Genomic DNA, 20,718 nt, shown 5'->3' on the forward strand with positions numbered 1-20,718 from the left:
TCGGGACGGTGGTACCCCGAAACAAGTGGTCTCGTAAATTATTTGGCATTAAAGGACGAAACTCTTCAATATCAGCAGTGATATGGGTCGATCGACTACTCTCATCGATCGATCGATCAAGGTTTGCACTGATTCTTAAGCTCTCAGTAACCCGTGTTTCGATCGATCGACTAGGTACTTCTGTCGATCGACTGAAATACCTGGCAGACGGCTGTTTTTTTGATTTATTCGTTACAGCTTTGTTTGAACTCGGATCTGGCTCATTCTTCTCAACAGCTTTCTCGACCATGGCAGGACCATCAAGGGTGGACCCGCTCCTCAAGGTGATGGCATGTAGGGTCTCCTTTTGCTCGGGTTGAGTGGGTAGGTGCCCAGGAGCTCGAGTGTTACTGTTGCTAGCCAACTGAGCTATTTGGCTCTCTAGCAACTTCATCCCGGCCTCTCTTGCTTGGGACTCCTTTAGCAACAGATTTTCAGCTCGGAAAACTCAGAATTTTGCGTTTGTTGCTGCTGCGGCACATAAGGAGGCTTTTGGTATTGCTGTTGCTTTTGATGCGGAGGTACATATGGCTGCTGCTGCGGCGGAGGTTGAGTTGGATTCAAAACATTCTGGCTTCTCCAACTCAAGTTTGGATGTGGTGGCTCGTAGTAGGTGTTGTTCCGCCCTGTAGTGTTGAAAGGCAAAGACAAGATTCAAAGGGACTAGGGCAGTTCTTCGAGACATGGCCCTCTACTCCACACCTTTCACAAAGGAAGGGACCATCTGAAATAGCGTTGACTTGGTATATCCCACCCTTAGAGGCTCCTCCTAGCTCATACTTGTCAAATCTTGCGGTGAGAGCCTCAAGTGCAAGAACAGAGGAAGATTCAAAGCAGCTCTCCTCTCGGTTCCCTCTCGAATTCCCATACTCGGCCTTGTGGGTAGCTAGATCGTCAATGATCTTCCACCCCTTGGTTGCTCCCAAATTTTCAGCAAATCTCCCATTGGTGCAAAGATCCAAAATGGCCCTCGATCGTCGTACAACCCATTGTAAAAATGATTGCACAAGCTCCATTTTTCAAATCCATGGTGCGGTATGGTTCGCACTAACTTCTTGAATCGGACCCATGCCTCATGGAAATTCTCATCCGGCCCTTGTTTAAAACCCGTGATTTGGGCTCTAATAGCGATCGTCCTTGAAGCAGAAAAGTACTTCTTGTAGAACGCCAATGTATTCCAATCAGTGATTTCCTGAGCGGCTCGGTCCAGGATCTCTATACCACTCCCTTGCAAAGCATCACGAAGGGAGAAGATGAACATGGTCTCTTTGATTTGATCCTGGGTCACGCCAGCTGGTGGGGGAATGGAGCAGCAGTAGTCGATAAAGGTCTCCATATGTCTAGCTGCATCTTCATTTGCAGCTCCCCCAAACTGATTTCTCTCAACCATAGTGATGTAAGCAGGTTTTGGTTCGAATTTCCTGGCATCGCCCGGTAACTCGAACCCCTTGTATAAATTGTCGGCTGTCGGCTCAGAAAAACTAACTATACTCGCTTCCTCGGCCATGACTGGAATTTCCGGAGAAGTGACTGTCTCGGCTGAAGAAGTGGAAACGGGTGAAGATTGTGGGTCTTCTTCGAACAGTTTGTTCTCGTGATAGCTTGACAGAGTACTCAGCTCTTCCTCTGTCGGTAATACTCGTCGTGTTCGCCTCAACTGGCGCAAGGATCTCTCAATCTCGGGGTTCAATGGTACTAATTCTCCACCCCGTGACTGCGCATAAGAGGAAACTACAACAAAATATAAGAACTGTTTAAGGAACGGATGTTCCTTAAACTAAGAAAGACTGAAAATTAAACAACTAAAATTAGGACTATTGCCTCCCCGGCAACGGCGCCAAAATTTGATACCCGTCGCTGTGAGTACCAAAGATAAAATTTATAATTCCTATTAAGACTAACCTAGGCTAGTGGTAACAGGGTCGATCCGGCAAGGAGGCGTTGTAAACTTTAGTTGTCTAATGAAAGTCTAAGGTAACAATTATGGGGGTTGATTTGAATTGTTCTATAGCTAATGGCAATAAAAGGAAAATAAACTAAAATACGAATTTAAACAGATAAAAGAAGGGTACTAGGATGATCAGGTCATTATAGCTTCGGCGGCAGCAAACTAAGTCGGTCTGAAATAAACACAGGTAAGGCGGGAAATAGGAGGTCCTCTCGGTCCACTCCTAACAAATAGCATCTCTCGATCTCGCTATAGGTCCCTAATGTCACTAATACTAACTTTCGTCCTGAAAAGCGACTAATGGTCTAAACTATACCTATCTTTCGATCTTAGCACAGTTTAGTCGAATTAATTGACGGTCAAGCAACCTACCCTACCTTTCGGTCTAATGGGTCAGTCACAAAATAGGTATCTAACTGGTCGCATGCATTCGATTCGTTAAATACAAGATTAAAAACAATTAAAACGAAAGATAACCTTACAAGGTCAGTCGATCGACCAACAATGTCAGTCGATCGACTGACACGCGGGTTCAGTCCGTGTCTAATCTAATGCCGCCTAGCCATAAATCACCTACATCCTAGCACTAACTATTTAGCTACTCATGATGAAGGTAAAAACAACAATAAAACTAACAACGATTACTGTATTCATGCTTAAAGTAAATAACAATGATGATGAAACGATAATTGGCTTGGGAACACTAACTATCAATTCTAATCTATTAGCAAAATACGTGAACTGAAAGTAAACAGGAGAAATACCGAATTGCAGGGGAAAGGTTGATTAATAAGAACCGAATTTCGATGCTCACGATAATTCCAAACCCTAATTATTCGATAAAGAACTTTGAATGAAAACCTAATGCTAAAACTTGATGTAAAATTCTCTGATCTAAAATTCTCAATAATAGACTTGATGTTGGTGTTACGTTATATAGCAATAGACGCAACAACTTATTTCTAAAACCTAAACTTCACGGGCCTTGAGATTCACGACTTTCTAATTCTCGTCTGGTAAAGAAATCTGGTCGATCGACTACTCAGGCTGGTCGATCGACTGCTCCTCAGCAACAGTAGCTTCTGGGATCCGATAGTTGGTCGATCGACTGATGGGACTAGTCGATCGACCGGATGAGCTGCTACTTGACTTCTTTATTCTCGTGGACTTGTCTTTTGGGCCTTGGATCGCGCACCAAGCTCGTTCCTTAAGTGATTCCTTTATGTCATTTGCAATGCAGATTACTCGGGGGCGGATTTGGCTTGATTTCCCGTCGAATTCTTCACATTTCTGCAATAAAGCACAAAATACAGAAGTAGACGGAAATAGGGAGAAATGTAGCATAAACTAAACAAATGAGCTCTGAAATGCGTGTAAAAAGAGATGTAAAACATCATATAAATGACACGCATCAAGAAGGGTGAGAAAAGAAAGACAGAGACTACGGGTGGGAGTGTAGGAGAAAGTAAGAAGCAGAATACAAATCAGTTTCGGTCCTATGCATCAGGAGGAGCGTCGTTTGGGGGAAACTTCAGTGGTAGAGGAGACCAATCTTATTTCAGTGGGCTGAGTGGAGGTGAATGTTTCAGGTGTGGAAGGATGGGTCATAAGGCCGTGTCTTGTAGGTTATTTAAGGGTAATCAAAATAACAGTTATGGAAACGAAAATAGAGGTTATGGAGTGGGAAACCAAAGGCTTTATCAAACCCCAGTGCCAAGTATTGGAAGTAATAGGAATTCGGGACAGTGGAGTAACCAGAGAAGTTTTAACAATAGACAAGGCAATGGAGGTGATTAGAGTAATGGTGGAAAAACATTTGGAACAGCTAGTACGGTGCAAGGGAATGGGGAGAAGGGTAACTAGTATTTATGTGAGAGGATTAGACTCTTGTTATTTATATAAGTATTAAGTTGTTAGTAGTTTTAATAAAGTAATATTAGTTCCGAAACTTCGGGACGAAGTTTATTTTTAGGAGGGTAGAATGTGACACCTCATATTTTAAGTTTATTCTTACAATACATTCTTATGTTTTGGAAATTAGTTTTGTGATACATTCTAATAAGTATGATACGATTTTATAATAATTAAGTGAGTTTAATAATTAGTTTATTTTATAATTGATTATGTTGAATGATGCGTAGTATTGCGATAGTAGTTGTGGGTGAACTTCGGGACGAAGTTCATTTTAAGGGGGGAAGACTGTAATACCCCGTAATTTAATAATTAATGAGAATAATTTATGTAATTTAAATAATTAATTAATAAGATTTCTAATAATAGTTGTGAGAAAGACGTTAATTAAATAATAAATAAATAAGCAGATCGGGAATTGGGTTTAGCTAGTAATAAGTCTTGGGCCGTGTGTTGTGAATAAATGGGCTTAATATATTAGGCCTATTATGAGTAGTAGTCGGGAATTAAAGCGGGATTTAATAATAAAATAATAATAAATTGGTAGTTCCTATAATAGTTAAAAAAGACAGTAATTTCCTAATTGGTCTCATATACTCCCTAAACCTAGTCTATAAATACTTAATAAATCTGAAAAGTAATTCATAAAAGAAGAAGGAGGAGATTTAAGAGACGGAAGGAGCAATTAAGCGATAAAGGTAAGACCGTCTTATAGTTTAATGTATCGATTTTATAACTTATATAAATCGCAATTTAGACCACCTCTAGACTAGCTAAGACCGTCACTATGACCGTGGATCACAAGGGGGTTGACCGGACGTCAGTTTGACCGTCGTTGACCGATAGGGATGGGTGTTTGACCGACTATAAATAGGTTGTTGTGGGTGGTGGTTAACACGTTTTATATAGTTTAAAAACCCTTTTTTCAGTGGTGACTGACCTAGGCGTGGCTAGGGTTGGTTTCAGGGTGGTTAGTCGACCACTTTGGGATGGTCGTTGGTGGTGGTTTGTGCGGTTGGTGGCCGGAGGAACGAGAAACAGGGGAAAACAGGGGAAGGGGTATGCGTGTGTGCTGTTGTCGTTGTTGGGTGTTTTTGGTGGCGGTTAGATGGGTCGAGGGGAGTGTGGGGCTGCCTCTGGGATCCCCGTGGACCATTTGTGGTAGTGGTGGTGGTCATATGTGGTGTAGGTTTGTGTGGAGGCCGGTAATGGGTTGTTTTAGCGGCGGGTTGAAGAGGTTGGTTGAACACGGTTTCAATCGTGTATGGGGTTTTGTTGTTGCGTGGATATGACGTGGTTGGGGTAGTGTGGTTGTGTCATGGGTGGCTGCTGGTGGTTGGTTATAGGACACTTTTGAGGTCGGTGGTCGTCTTTAGTGTGGTGGTGGTTGTCGTAAATAGTAGTTATACGTGAGTTTGTATATGTCGGGTTTTCGGTATAGGTAGCTTCGTGGTAGTGTTTAGGGCGAGGTTGTGTGGTCTGTTCTGGGCGGTTTAGCTGGTGGTAGGAGGATGTCGGGATTCGTCTTAGTGCAGGCAAGAGGAGTCAGGCGATGGTGGTGTCATTGGTGGTTGGTAGTGCCGGGAGAAGGCGGTTAAAGGATGGGTGTCGGATGCGGTTTTGTCGTCTGTAATAAGTGCGTATGTGGGTTTTTGTATTAACGTGGTTTGTCATTGGTAGTTTGTGTTTTTCACGTGTTTTGGGTATTTGGTTATTTGTTTAAGACGGGTTTTATTTGGATGACTCGGGATTGAATTTGAATCGGGTTTTAATATCATAGACCTTTAATAATAATAATTAATTAATTTGAATAATGAATATAATTTATAATTATTAAATAAAAATGGAAGGAAATAATTAAATTGAAAATTATAATATTTTGTATAGGTGACGGAATTGGTTGAACGGATTCATTGGAAGTAAATAATTAAATTGAAAATATAAAATTATAATAATTCTAGTTGATTGCTTTTGTTGGATTATTGGATTGATGATTAGGTAGGATAACTACCCAACTCGTATTGTCTTTGTTGGTTTGTAGAATTTATAAAAGTATTGTGAAATTGGATGGATTAATGGATGTGGATTATATATCGTTGGATTGTTTATTATTGATTATTTATATTGGAATTTCGTTTGCATTGGATACCTCGGCTCGTGTCTGAGATGGTTTTTATAACTGGCATGGTGTATAAATGAATACCTCAACTTCGGTTGGGATGGTGAATACCTCAACTTTGGTTGGGATGGTGAATACTTCAACTTCGGTTGGAATGATGAATACCCCGGGCCAGGGATTGGCGGGATGAATGGGTGTTTCGGGTGATGAGCTCAGTTGTTTTGGCATTATATATCATATCATTTCACTTTGACTTGTTGTTGGTTATTCCTACTCAACCTCGTGGTTGACAGTGTATTCGTGAACACCTGTGGTGAACCTTAATGGGGAGTAGATTTGACAGGTACTAAAGATTAGCTGACTTGGGAGCTTATGGGAATGCGTGAGGAATGGCCCATCTATCTAGAAGTCTATACCACATAGAATATTTAATCACTTTATTTATTTCCGCTGCGAGTTGTAATTATTTTATATTAAGTTTTAGTTGGTTAAGTTGTAATAAACATGTAATCATTAAGTTTTAATTTAAAGTACTTTGGTGAGTTGGACTTTGTTATTCACTACCTCGGGAAACCGAGATGGTAACAGTTCTATTTATTTGGGAATGTCTAGCTAAAGGCTCCTGAATAAATGGGGGTGTTACAGGGTTGCCTCCCGGTAGCGCTAGTTTAGAAGGTCCCAGCTCGACCCTCTTTTAGATCAACCAATAGCACAAATCAATTGCCCCTACTAGGCCTCTGACTCAAAGCGGTAGCCTCAGCAATCGTCAAATCTACTTCCGGCCTCCACAGCATGGCAACGGAAGAACAATAGCTTCCCAAATCATCAGGATCCCAATCTTTGACATTGGCACACAGCAGCTTCCTAGACGGCATAACTTTATCAAAGCCTCCTCCTGGGTCATCTATCTGGGCAGTTCCAGACTTCAACATGAGAGCACCCATCTCACCTCCCGGGTCCTCGAACCTGTCAATACCTGTAAAAAGAGAAACAAAGTAATGTTCCTCCAATTTGCTCCCAAACTGGGGCGGAGGTGTTATAACAGCAGCAATATGTGACTCATAAGGAATATCATATGGTATCTCGACGGACTCTATAGGAGGGGTAGCATCATAGGGTATGGCTCGCATGGGTTCCCTATATGCATTAGACTTAGCAAAAACCAAATCCTCTCCCCCTACCTGAAAGGTAAGTGTCTTAGCCCCGACATCTATAATTGCACCAGCGGTGTGCAAAAATGGTCTTCCCAAAATAATGGGAGTGTGACGGTCTTCTGGTATATCTAAAACAACAAAATCAATGGGAATAAAGAATTTCCCTATCCTGACAGGTACATCATCCAAAACTCTTTTAGGCCGTGATAAAGAACGATCGGTCATCTGTACAGTAATGCTAGTACGCTTAAACTTAGTCAAACCTAATCTCTTAGAAAGAGACAAAGGTAACACACTGACACTAGCACCAAGGTCACATAAAGCATTGTCGATTAATTGGGTCCCTATATGACATTGTATGAAAAAACTACCTGGGTCAGACAACTTAGAAGGGGTCCCAATCTGAAGAAGTGTGCAACACTCTTCAGTCATAGCTACAGTCTCAATAACACTAGCATCCCTCTAACAACATAAAGTCTGCTTAATAAATTTAGCATAAGAGGGTACCTGGGCCATAAGCTCATTATAATGCTCACCGACGTTAAAAACCCATATAAGATCCAGGAATTCGCGGTGCAGTAACAACCTTCGTGGAAAAGGAACTTGAATAGGATAGGATTTGACCGTATCCTCCTTCATATCGTCATTCGGAATAGGCATTATTGACGTATCAGTGTTGTCCATGGCTAGGCAATTCGATTGAGGTAGCAGAGTACTCAATCGAGATCTTTCTTCACTCATATTGCTCGATCGAACAGTCACTTCGATTGTTCGATCCAGATCTTCTATTTCAGCAGTGCTCGAACGGACAGACTTTGTGACTGTTCGATCGAGACCCAGCAGTGATCGATCGAACAATATGTGTGTCTGTTCGATCGAGATAATCCCTTCCAGCTTCGTTCGATCGACCTCCAGCAGTGTGTCGATCGAACACATTCCCTCCATATTCTCTCGATCGAGCGCTGGCAGGGTCTCGATCGAGCTCTTTACTTATATCAGCTCTTAAATTAACGCAATAAGCTTCTGGAACAATGGAATTGACCCTTGTATTTTCAATATCGGCGCTAATAGGCGTATTGGGTACCTCATAAGACGAGATGCCCTCGGTATGAACTACATATACCATTTCCTGTCGCCCATACGCTTGCTCGGCAGCTATTTGATTCAGCTAAGTCTGTAGCTTCTCTATATGGATTTAAGTTTCCGCATAAGACTTCCGTGCCGTTAGTGCAAATGCCCCTATCATTGAATTCAGTTCAATAAGCTCAACCTTTTCGATCAGTACATTTACTTGGGCCTACAACTTCTCAAGACGGATGTCTTGAGCTTTGGATTTTCCACACTCGAAACCAAGATATTTGCAATTGGGAACAATTTCTCGAACCCATCATTCTTTTCAGCAGGAGGGATGTGTTGCGGTGGGTTAGCATAACAAGGTTGTTGACGACCTTGTTGTTGCAGCGGTTGTGGTGGCACCGGTTTAGGAAGAGCAAAACTTTGGTGACTTCCACAACCCCAAGACTCTTTCCTCTCCCAATTGTCAGTTCTGGCGGTTGGAGCTTCAAAACGGGCTATAAGTTGGGAGACGGACGTCATCTTCGCTAAAGAATCGAAGGTACCCAAGCCTTCCCTCGGATAATCTTTCTCAGAAATCTGTCTTATAGACCTATACACCTATCAAAACAGCACTAAAGAAAAAGATAAGAACTGCCTCAAGGAATAAATCCCTTGAGGCTAAAGACAAACAAAAATAAAGCAAGCAAAAAGCGTCGCCTCCCCGGGAACAGCGCCAAATTTTGATGTCGTCGTTTAGTATCAAAAATAAAACCTAATACTACTAACTGAAGCTAGCGGTAAATAGGGTCGATCTCCACAGGGAGGCTATTGTTTCTACTTGCTAATTTGAGTTTGTTAGGTGTCACAGTTGGGGGTTTAGATTGATTACTAACTAAACTAAGTAAAGGCAAGGGAAAGATATGAGGAAAAACAATAGGAGGAAGGTACTAGGATGTCGGGTCCTCAATGAATATCAGATAAATGCAGTTAAGGTCACAGACAGGTCATAAAATCAGTCTAAGGGGTAATGAATATCTCCTTCCAGTCTCAATTCACCCTAAAACACTATTAGCTTAGCTTCCGCCCTCACTAAAGTATCCTAATGTTCACTACAGGTCTCACCTCTTCCAATCTTCCGATCTAAGTCATGGTTTACCAAATCAATTAGCTAATTGCATCGACTCAACAACTAATTGCTATTATATGCAGTGATTAACAACATAGACATGATTTAGCGTCGGATCCACAAACCTAATTAGCAAAAATCATTTATTCATTTATTCCCCTAATCCTAGCAAAGGTATTATCTACACATGCTATTAATAATGAAACTAATAATAACTAAAGCAATAATTAACGAAATCATGATATTAGGATAAGAGAAATTAAATAACATGAACTAAATTAACAACAAGGATTAAGGGAATAAGATGATAAAAGAGTAGATATTAAAAAGATGCAAAGAATAATAAAACTAGAATTAAGATAGAGAGAAAGGAGAAGAATGTTACATAGTTCAGATCCGGAAATAAGAGAGAATAACTGCTAAACTGAGTAAAGGGGATGTTTAAAGTAACAGGGAAGAGATACAGTTAATGACCTAATTATCTCTTTTTATAGTAGAGATATTATTCTAAGATAAGCTAACATAAGATAATTAAGATTCTCGACTTGTCCATGCTGCGTCAGACTTGGTTTAGTCGATCGAACAACTTAGAATTATTCTATCGAGTAGTTTCTCCATCAAAGGTTTTCGATCGAGTGGTCTTTTGTATAAGTTGGTCGATCAAGAACTTAAAGTGGTCGATCAAGAAGTAGTGTAGTCAATCGAGCACTTGGGGTGTTCGATCGAGAGGTTAAAGGGGTCGATCGAATAGGTACAGTTCTCGATGGAGCTCAGCGCGTAATTCCTGCTTTGCGCACTGAACTTCAAACGGCTGCCATTCCTTCGTTACTTGTCCGAATCAAGTGATTTTCACGGTGTTGGAAAGCTAAGAGGATAAGATTTCACCTCCATTTAGAATCACCTGATTATAAGTTATATAACTCGAGATATGGCTCTTCAAATTAGGCGTAATAGTTTGAAGCTCTTCCTTTGTCCGCTAAACTTCCTTACTCCTATGCGCATCACCAAAACGGTAGTTCCGTGGGAATTATTGGTATACTTCCTATTAATTATAAGGATTATAATTAAATTATTATAATGAATACGAGTCATAAAATAAATTACATAAACAAAATAGTAGAGGATAAATAATCAACCTTTGGTCCTTGCAAATTCGGCCTAAGAACAATATCAAAATTGATATTCGCCTAATCGTTGTACCCAAGATGATATGAGAAATGCCCTTTTGATTTTTGCTAGAATCGATCCCCAATTTACTAATTAATTAGGGTTTTTGTGTTTTTGTTTTGATGAGAAAATCCTAGGTTAAAAAATTAGGTTAAGGAAAAATGATCTCCCCCTCTCTTATTATAACTTAAATAAGAGAAGTAAAGGGGAGATATTTTTCCCCTAATTTTCGGCCAAATCAACCGAAATAATGAGGAGAATAATCTCCTTATTTTCGGTTTTTTTCAACTACCAAAATGAGGTGATTATATCTTCTTATTTTTGGTAGTTTACAAAATGTATATAAAGTGTATAATTTATAAATTGTCATTTAATTTATTCCGTATTAATAAGTCTACATACAACAGCTTGCAGTCGATTTATGAATGCCGGTCTGTAATAATTTATTATGACAATATCGTAGAATATATATATTTTAACTATAAATATCACATATTTATAATTAGCTAATTAAATATAACTGGTTACGTTTAATTACGAATTAACATCTTAATTCGTTCAAGCCAACATTATATACATTAATTAAATATAACCTATTATATTCAATTTACGAATTGACAATTAATTCGTCTCAGCTAATATTATTTAATTAAATTAAATAATCGTCTCATCAACACATTGACTAACTGTTTAGTCAAATACATGGACTAACCTTTTAGTCAGGCATCAATGTGATTATATTTTCATACAATCACATCTCTCAAACACTTCCTTTAGGTGTGACTTTTAGGGACCAGTTGATCACCGCCATCTGTATGATATTAATGTCAAACTTTCTAGCAAGCCAACCTTTATTAAGTAATCGTTAATCAACTGATAAAATATGAAGTATACCCTTGTGAACCTATAAGAGATTTATAAATGTTATCACACTAATTTGTGGAGGACACAAGCTCCAACAGACTCCCACTTTTCCTCACAAGTGTACGTGCGATAACCGATTCTCATATCCTAAAATTTCTCCCACTCAATGTAAAACAATTTGCAAAATCCGTATTCACAAAGGTCGTATTTTACAAGTGATCTTTATCAAGAGTGGTTTCCCCGACTAGAGAGTAACTTAACTGATAAACGAATCATCATTCGAGCATGGCCATGCATTTCAGTTACAACTCCTCGAGTGGCCCTGAGAAATAACTAAACCTGATAGAGGTTGGATATTTTCTTCAACTCGAATCCTGCAGATGTAAGCACAGTATGAAATGACCCAGAAAAAATCTACTTAGTCTCCTGTTACGGCAGACCATGAGAAAGAAACCAAAGTCACCCAAAAACTGCCTTAATCTCAAGAGACAGTCGATAGTCAAAAGAATCGACTCGAGGAACACAATGAACGTCCAATCCACGACCTAGCACCGAATGTTTTTAACATTTAGGACTCCATTACGTTGTCACAAAAATTGTCCTGCGAGGTATCGTTATAACCCATATTTGTGATCGATCAGCCAACTTATTGACATATGGCTCGTTGAACCCACCATCAATCGACTGCACAATATAATAGCCAGAGTTATCAGCTCATATGGGTGATAACGGACCAAAAAAAATATAATGTAATTCAGTTCACTTTGTGGCGTTCAATGTTGTTAGTACAATCCACATGAAAAAAAAAATATTATATTAAAACGATGAAGTTATAAATAGTATATGAAAAAGATAATGTATTAAATCCATAATCAACTACTACAACTCAGGAACACGTTTAATTCCCATGGAAATAACGTGCCCTTCATGCTTATCATAATTCAACTGTTTAGTGAGAGGGTCCGCGATGTTATCATCCGAAGCTATCTTGTCAATCACTATCTCCTCTTGCTCCACGTAGTCACGGATCAGGTGAGCCTTCTGATGTACATGTCTAGACTTGTTGCTAGACTTAGGCTCCTTAGCCTGGAAGATGGAACCTCTATTGTCACAATAGATGGTGATCGGGTCATTCGAACTAGGAACTATCGTAAGTCCTTTTAAGAATTGACGCATCCATATAGCTTCCTTTGCTGCTTCTGAAGCGGCATAGTACTCGAATTCAGTAGTAGAATATGCTACAACACTCTGTTTGGAACTCTTCCAGCTGACCGCAGCACCATTAAGAGTAAAGACGAACCCGGACTGAGATTTTGAGTCATCTCGATCCGTTTGGAAGTTAGCATCTGCGTAACCGATTGCGCATAGCTTAGTATCTCCTCCATAAGTCAATACCCTATCCTTAGTCCTCCGTAGGTACTTAAGGATGTTTTTAACAGCAATCCAGTGTGTTTCAGCTGGACTCTTTTGGTACCGACTCGTCATACTCAATGCATATGCCACGTCTGGACGTGTGCATATCATGGCATACATGATTGATCCTATTGTTGATGCATAAGGAACACGACTCATGCACTCAATTCCTTCAGGCGTCGTGGGTGACTGAGACTTGCTCAACTGCATCCCAGACGTCATTGGAAGGTTCCCCTTCTTGGAGTTGGTCATGCTGAACTTTTCAAGAATCTTATCCAAATAAGACTCGTGACTCAGTGATAACATCTGTCATGATCTATCTCGGTAGATGCGGATTCCCAAAATGCGTTGTGCCTCACCCAGATCTTTCATCTGGAAATGGTTCTTCAACCATCCTTTAACCGAAGATAAGAGAGGAATGTCATTCCCAATCAAGAGTATGTCATCGACATACAATATCAAGAAAACAATCTTGCTCCCACTCGACTTGATATATAAGCATGGTTCCTCGACCGATCGAGTGAAACCATACTCTTTTATCACCTGGTCGAAACGATGATTCTAACTCCGAGAAGCTTGCTTAAGTCCATAAATGGAACGCTTAAGCTTGCACACTTTCTTAGGATTTTCAGGATCTATGAAACCTTTAGGTTGCACCATGTACAACTCCTCCTCCAAATAACCGTTTAAGAAGGAGGTTTTCACATCCATTTGCCAAATTTTATAGTCATGAAAAGCGGCAATCGCTAAGATAATCCGAATGGAACGCAGCATAACAACGGGTGCAAAAATTTCATCATAATGCAATCCGTGCACTTGAGTGAAACCTTTTGCCACTAGTCGTGCCTTATAGGTATCTGGTTGCCCGTCTACAAAACGCTTTATTTTGTAAAGCCATTTGCACTGTAGAGGTTTTACCTTATTAGGTAAATCAACTAGATCCCATACGTCATTGTCATACATGGAGTCCATCTCGGACTGCATGGCTTCAAGCCATATCTTTGAGTCGGAACAGGTCATGGCACCTTTATAGGTAGCGGGTTCATTACTCTCTAGGAGCAAAACGTCATTTTCCTCGACCATACCAATGTATCTGTCTGGAGGATTAGAGACTCTACCCGACCTCTTGGGTTCCTGAGGAATATTAACCATATCATCAGTTGGAGGAACAACTTCCTCTATCTGTTCCTCGGTTGTTGGTTCTTGAATCTCCGACAACTCGAAGGTTCTATTACTTATCTTGTTCTCGAGAAATTCTTTCTCTAAGAACTTTGCACTAGCCGCAACAAAAACTCGTTGTTCGGTAGGCGAATAGAAGTAATGACCAAACGTTCCTTTTGGATAACCAATAAAGTATATCTTGACCGATCGCGGGCCGAGCTTATCCTCGTGTCTCCGCTTGATATAAGCCTCGCAGCCCCAAACCCGAATAAAGGACAAGTTAGGGACCGTTCCCTTCCACATTTCATATGGAGTCTTGTCGACAGCTTTAGTCGGACTTCGGTTAAGTATAAGAGCAGCTGACAAAAGAGCAAAACCCCATAATGAATCAGGTACTACCGTGTGACTCATCATGGATCGAACCATATCAATAAAAGTTCAATTTCTCCGTTTGGACACACCATTTAATTAAGGTGTTTCAGGTGGAGTTAACTGTAAAACGATTCCACAGTCTTGAAGGTGTTGATCAAACTCATTTGAAAGATATTCGCCACCCCGATCTGAACGGAGTGCTTTAGCCTTTCTACCCAGTTGGTTCTCAACCTTGTTCTGGTATTCCTTGAATTTCTCAAAGGACTCACTTTTATGCTTCATTAAGTAGACATATCCGTATCTACTCAAATCGTCCGTGAAAGTGATAAAATATCTATAGCCATCTCTAGCGGTAATTGACATAGGTCCACATACGTCAGTATGTATGAGTCCTAATAGGTCACTTGCGCGCATTCCAACACTTTTGAAGGAAATTCGAGTCATTTTGCCAATGAGATATGATTCACACGTGGCAAAAGTAGAAAAATCGAATGCGGGAATAGTCCCATTCTCGACGAGTTTCTTTACACGTTTTTCATTTATGTGTCCCATTCGACAATGCCATAGATAGGTTTGATCTTTGTCACCAATCTTTAATTTCTTATTATTCACGTGTAATATATCTGTAGTTTGATCTAAGATGTAAATTCCATTCATGGAAACTGCTTTGCCATAAATCATTTTATTAAAAGAGAAAATACAGCTATTATCCTTTATTGAAAATGCAAAACCGTCTTTATCGAGTACGGAAACAGAAATAATGTTCGTAGACAAACTGGGTACATAGTAACAGTTATATAAAAATAACTCAAAACCACTAGGGAGTTGGATTACGTATGTTCCCTTCGAGACTGCAGCAACTCTAGCGCCATTCCCGACTCGCAGGTCCACATCACCCTTTCCGAGAGGTGTGATGTTTTTTAGGCCCTGCAAATGATTACACAGATGAGAACCATAACCAGTATCAAGTACCCAAGTTCCGAAACTTGCATGGTTAATCTCAATCATATGAATATAAGATGACATACCAACAGGAGTGACGCGGCCTGCTTTTATGTCCTCACGGTATACGGGACAGTTCCTCCTCCAATGTTCAGTCTTGTGACAATGGTGGCACTCAATGTCACCGCCCTTGCTCTTTGCCTTGCCTTGTGAGCCACTTATCTCACCAGGCCCACTCTTACCATTTCCTGGCTTCTTAAACTTTGGCTTACCTACAGTTAGGTCCCCGCGAGCTTTGCCCTTACCCTTATTCTTGTTGGAGATCATGAGAACATCTTGTTTCAGGCTCCCACTCAATTTCATATCCTTCTCGGTCTGTACGAGAAGTGAGTGTAGCTCATGAGGACTTTTCTTCATGTCATTCATGTAGTAATTTGCCCTGAAAAGGGCAAAACCATCATGAAGTGAATGAAGCATACGGTCAATGACTATGCTCTCACTGATTTTGCAATCAAGTGCCTCCAATTTCTCGACATTCTCAATCATGTTGAGAATGTGTGGGCTAATCGGTTGGCCCTTCTGGAGTTTCGTATCAAAGAAGCGACAGGTATGCTCATAAATAATGATTCTTGGTGCTTTTGAGAACTCATTAGTGAGCGTGGTGAAAATCTTGTTTGCACCTTGGCAATGAAGCGTTTCTCAAAATTGGTTTCCATTGCAAAGATGAGTACGTTCTTTATCGCACCCGCTTCCATGACGAAGTCACTATAGGCAAGTGACTCGTTAACTCCTGCATTGGGGCCTGGGTTTACCGGTATTGGCTCAGCTAAGCACTTGAGCTTACCGTCAGCAATGGCAACATTCCGCAATGATGCCTCCCAGTCCGCAAAGTTGGACCCGTCATTTTTCAGACGTGTGAACTGATTCATGTGGTCCATAAAAGCTTTCAGCTAGGACTCGTGTCCAAGTGTGGCACTTGGCATTGGGATTTTGTTATTTCTAACCATTTGTTGTAACAGTATTATCAAAATAAACGTATTCTACACTTGGAAAAGAAGAATAAATATAATAAGCATACTCATCGTTATGATTTAAGTCTAATGCAATACTGTTATAACGCGAAGACTCAAGCATTTATACAATTGACCTCCCTCAAGAATTATATAAATGATCCCAAGACTCAATTATCTGTAAATTGATAAGCTAACCTTTTGGATAATTCTACTGTTAGAATTCTTGGTTGATAAATTTCTGTAAATTCTATCTTTAGTCCATCATAATCACGAGAAACTCTTCGGATTATAATGTTGAGGTAAACTAAGTCAACACAAACTACTTACCCAACGTAGAAGGGGTCATATGGAGAGTAAGGTCCTATATGCCTACCGACGAAGAAGGGATTCATAGTTGTTTGCCCTTATAAAGACTAGTCTCAATTTCAGTTTTAGAGGAAGATCCCATCAACTTTATTTTAATTCATTTTAAGTGAACTAATAATCTAGCATGCGAGAATGAACAAACTAAGGTGATGGCTTAAAAGTGTGACATCTGTATGTCGATGAAAACTAACATTCAACCTATATGAGTCAATTTTCATGCATTTTAGTAGGTGGTTTGGTTTAGGCGAAATATGATGCACTAACTATCATGTGAATGAAAAGCAATAAGAACGGTAAAACGTAAAACAAAAATAAAGTCCTAGTGTGGCCTATCTACCAAATTGAACATTAAATACAATTTTGGAATCCATCCTTGGACCCGAGAAGCTTGTCTTGATGTTCCATCTTGGTCCATGTAGCGGGAGTGAGCTCCAATCTCCATCTTTAGTCTTCTTTAAAATTATAATTAAAATTACAAAATAAACCTATTTACATTCTAATTTCAAAACATAATACTTAAAGAAAATAAAAGGAGATTCGAGATCTCAAATTACATTAAAAATTATGTTTTCATCATTACGAAAACATAATTTAACTAAGGCCACACTAGGTATTACAAATTACAACCGATTGCAAAAATACGTAAATAAAACCATTCAACGATTCATTCAACAAAAAAAAAATGCATCAACTAAAAATTAAACATTGAAGACATAATTCCTTAATTATGTAGATTAATTTATCCAAACCACCTATTTAAATGATCAAATTAAGTGACAATTCCTCAATTACTCACATTAATTTTAATCTTAATTCACATTAAACTTGTAATATGAATTATTCAACATTATTTTAAACTTCTTTAAAATAATTAGGTATCTAAAATTGTGAACTTCTTCACAACAATTAATCATACATTATTAATTTAATGTATAATCAATATTGGCCAAAACAAAACAAAAAAATCCTCCTTTTTTTATGGTCTCGGCAAAAGAAAAAAAAAAACAAAAACAGAAATTTTTTTTTTCTTCTCGGTAATTCCTCAGAAACCGAATAAAAAAAACAATTTTATTTTTATTTTTCCAGCTCTCGGCATTTTGCGGCATAAAGCCCTAAAAACAGAATTTTTTTTTCTTGTAAAGCTCTCGGCTAAAAACAGCAGCCCCTTTTCATCGAAAAAAAAATAAGATGAACAAATTGTTTAATGTTGCTAATATAACATGATTAACATAAACATCATCTATTAATTTAAACATGGATTCAAACTTCATAATTCAATTTAACCTCTTAAAATGAATATCCAAATTATGACAAAATCGATTATCTGTATATATATGATTCATCACAATTGATTTGAATATCATTAAATTAATTTCTATGCCAAAACTATATAGCAAAAACAATTTATCAACAATGAAAATTTTCAATTTACATTTTAATTTAATCCTCATTAAATCAAACATCTACAAATTCATGATATAATCATTTTAACTTATTAAAACAACAAAATGAATGAATCAAAATGGAAATAATCATAAAAAAAAAAACAAAAACAATCGGCTAAAAAAATTTTACACGACAATTTTTTTTTTTTTACACGACCGATTTTTTTTTTCTTTTCTCGAAATTTTGTTTAATTCAATTATGAAAATTATCAAAAAATAATTTCGTGGCCTTGGCTCTGATACCACTTGTGGGAATTATCGGTATACTTTCCTTTAATTATAAGGATTATAACGAAATTATTATAATGAATACGAGTCATAAAATAAATTACATAAACAAAATAGTAGAGGATAAATAATCAACCTTTGGTCCTTGCAAATTCGGCCTAAGAACAATATCAAAATTGATATTCGCCTAATCGTTGCACCCAAGATGATATGAGAAATGCCCTTTTGATTTTTGCTAGAATCGATCCCCAATTTACTAATTAATTAGGGTTTTTGTGTTTTTGTTTTGATGAGAGAATCCTAGGTTAAAAAAATAGGTTAAGGAAAAATGATATCCCCCTCTCTTATTATAACCGAAATAAGAGAAGTAAAGAGGAGATATTTTTCTCCTAATTTTCGGCCAAATCAACCGAAATAATGAGGAGAATAATCTCCTTATTTTCGGTTTTTTTCAACTACCAAAATGAGGTGATTATATCTTCTTATTTTTGGTAGTTTACAAAATGTATATAAAGTGTATAATTTATAAATTGTCATTTAATTTATTCCGTATTAATAAGTCTACATACAACAGCTTGCAGTCGATTTATTAATGCCGGTCTGTAATAATTTATTATGACAATATCGTATAATATATACTTTAACTATAAATATCGCATATTTATAATTAGCTAATTAAATATAACTGGTTACGTTTATTTACGAATTAATATCTTAATTCGTTCAAGCCAACATTATATACATTAATTAAATATAACATATTATATTCAATTTACGAATTGACAGTTAATTCGTCTCAGCTAATATTATTTAATTAAATTAAATAATCGTCTTATCAACACATTGACTAACTGTTTAGTCAAATACATGGACTAACCTTTTAGCCAGGCATCAATGTTATTATATTTTCATACAATCACATCTCTCAAACACATCCTTTAGGTGTGACTTTTAGGGACCAGTTGATCGCCGCCATCTGTATGATAATAACGTCAAACTTTCTAGCAAGCCAACCGTTATTAAGTAATCGTTAATCAACTGATAAAATACGAAGTATACTCTTGTGAACCTATAAGAGTTTTATAAATGTTATCACATTAATTTGTGGAGGACACAAGCTCCAACAAGTTCCTAAGCTCCAAATATACTTATCTCCTAAATTCAAGCTTGGAAGACGGTTTTACGCTCAATTCCGCATCTTTAAGCATATTCCTGCAATTAATACAAGAAATCCCAGAGTACGCAATTCGGGGACATATTCGTAGAAATAACTATTATAATAGCATCGAAATGCGTGCATAAATGGCCTAAAAAGACAATATAAAATGCACGTGTCAACGGTTATTAGCTTTGTCATACGCATAATGTACGAGTTTTTGTTCAAATGTAGCTGACTGTTTAGACTTGACCTGATAAATCGGCAACCTACTTACAATTTCTGAGATTTAGAGCCCATAACTGGTGACATTCATGACCAGTTCATTAGGAATTGAGAGTAGTACTCCTTGCATAGTATGTTTATGATTTTTACACTTTAATGACATTCGATTTCTTATCAAATGCACGCATTCGGGTTTGTGGTTGGTGTCACATGCAGGGAGGTGCTTGCAAATTTTCTCCTTTTCTTATACTTTTCACCCACTTAGCTCCACTTAAGCCAACACTTGTCTTTTTGACCCATTAGCTACATCCCAAACTGAGCCTGCCTAGTCAAACTAGTTTAGTATGCCTTTTGTGGTATGCGTTTTCCGTCTGCAGTTTGGCCCGTATCATTTTTATTGGAGTTGGTGTAAATAAAAGAAGGAGAAAAGAAAAAAAAAGAGAATTGGAAAAAAAAGAAAGGAAAAACGTGAATAGAGAAAAAAAGAAAAAAAAATTGAAAAAATAAAAAACATGAAGTTCACGTATACAGCATGAAACCAGGGAGTGAAAATCAAAAAATATTTGAGCTGGTTTGTATTTTGAGACCGTATGTGCCTATTTCTATCTTGTGACGGTCTCACTCCTCCCTTTTATTCCATATTTTTGAGGAGATAGTGTATGTGATTAGTGAGTTGTGTGCCGAATGAAGGGCACTTGTGTTTATTTTTTCAGTCGGTTGAGAATTGGGCGGTCTTATATGGTCCTGTTTAGGAACTAGTTTGACGCTTTTACCTCCACATTACCATAATCTGTTATGCCTTTTCTCACCTGGACCTCACTGTTCCCAAATCATTTGTGAGCCCTCGGCTGTGACGGACATTATTGGTTGGATGGTGTGCATTAGTACTTGAATTGTCTTTCATTTTTGTTACATGCATGCTATATAGGTCGCAGTTAGTTGAGTGACTGTTTCTCTTTCTCTCTTTCACATATAATTCACTCTTTGCTTCATCAGAGAAGAGTGACCACATG

At 38.3% G+C, this 20,718-nt stretch overlaps 1 non-coding gene across 1 annotated transcript; it reads left to right on the top strand.

Moving 5' to 3' along the window:
* The first annotated feature begins 1,061 nt into the window (after nt 1–1,061).
* On the top strand, nt 1,062–1,168 carry LOC141645212 (small nucleolar RNA R71). The gene has a single exon (XR_012544796.1). It is a non-coding gene; the product is annotated as a small nucleolar RNA R71 (small nucleolar RNA).
* The last annotated feature ends 19,550 nt before the right edge of the window (nt 1,169–20,718 follow it).

The sequence above is a fragment of the Silene latifolia genome, chromosome 2, assembly GCF_048544455.1.
Source record: "Silene latifolia isolate original U9 population chromosome 2, ASM4854445v1, whole genome shotgun sequence".
Classification (NCBI taxonomy): domain Eukaryota; kingdom Viridiplantae; phylum Streptophyta; class Magnoliopsida; order Caryophyllales; family Caryophyllaceae; genus Silene; species Silene latifolia.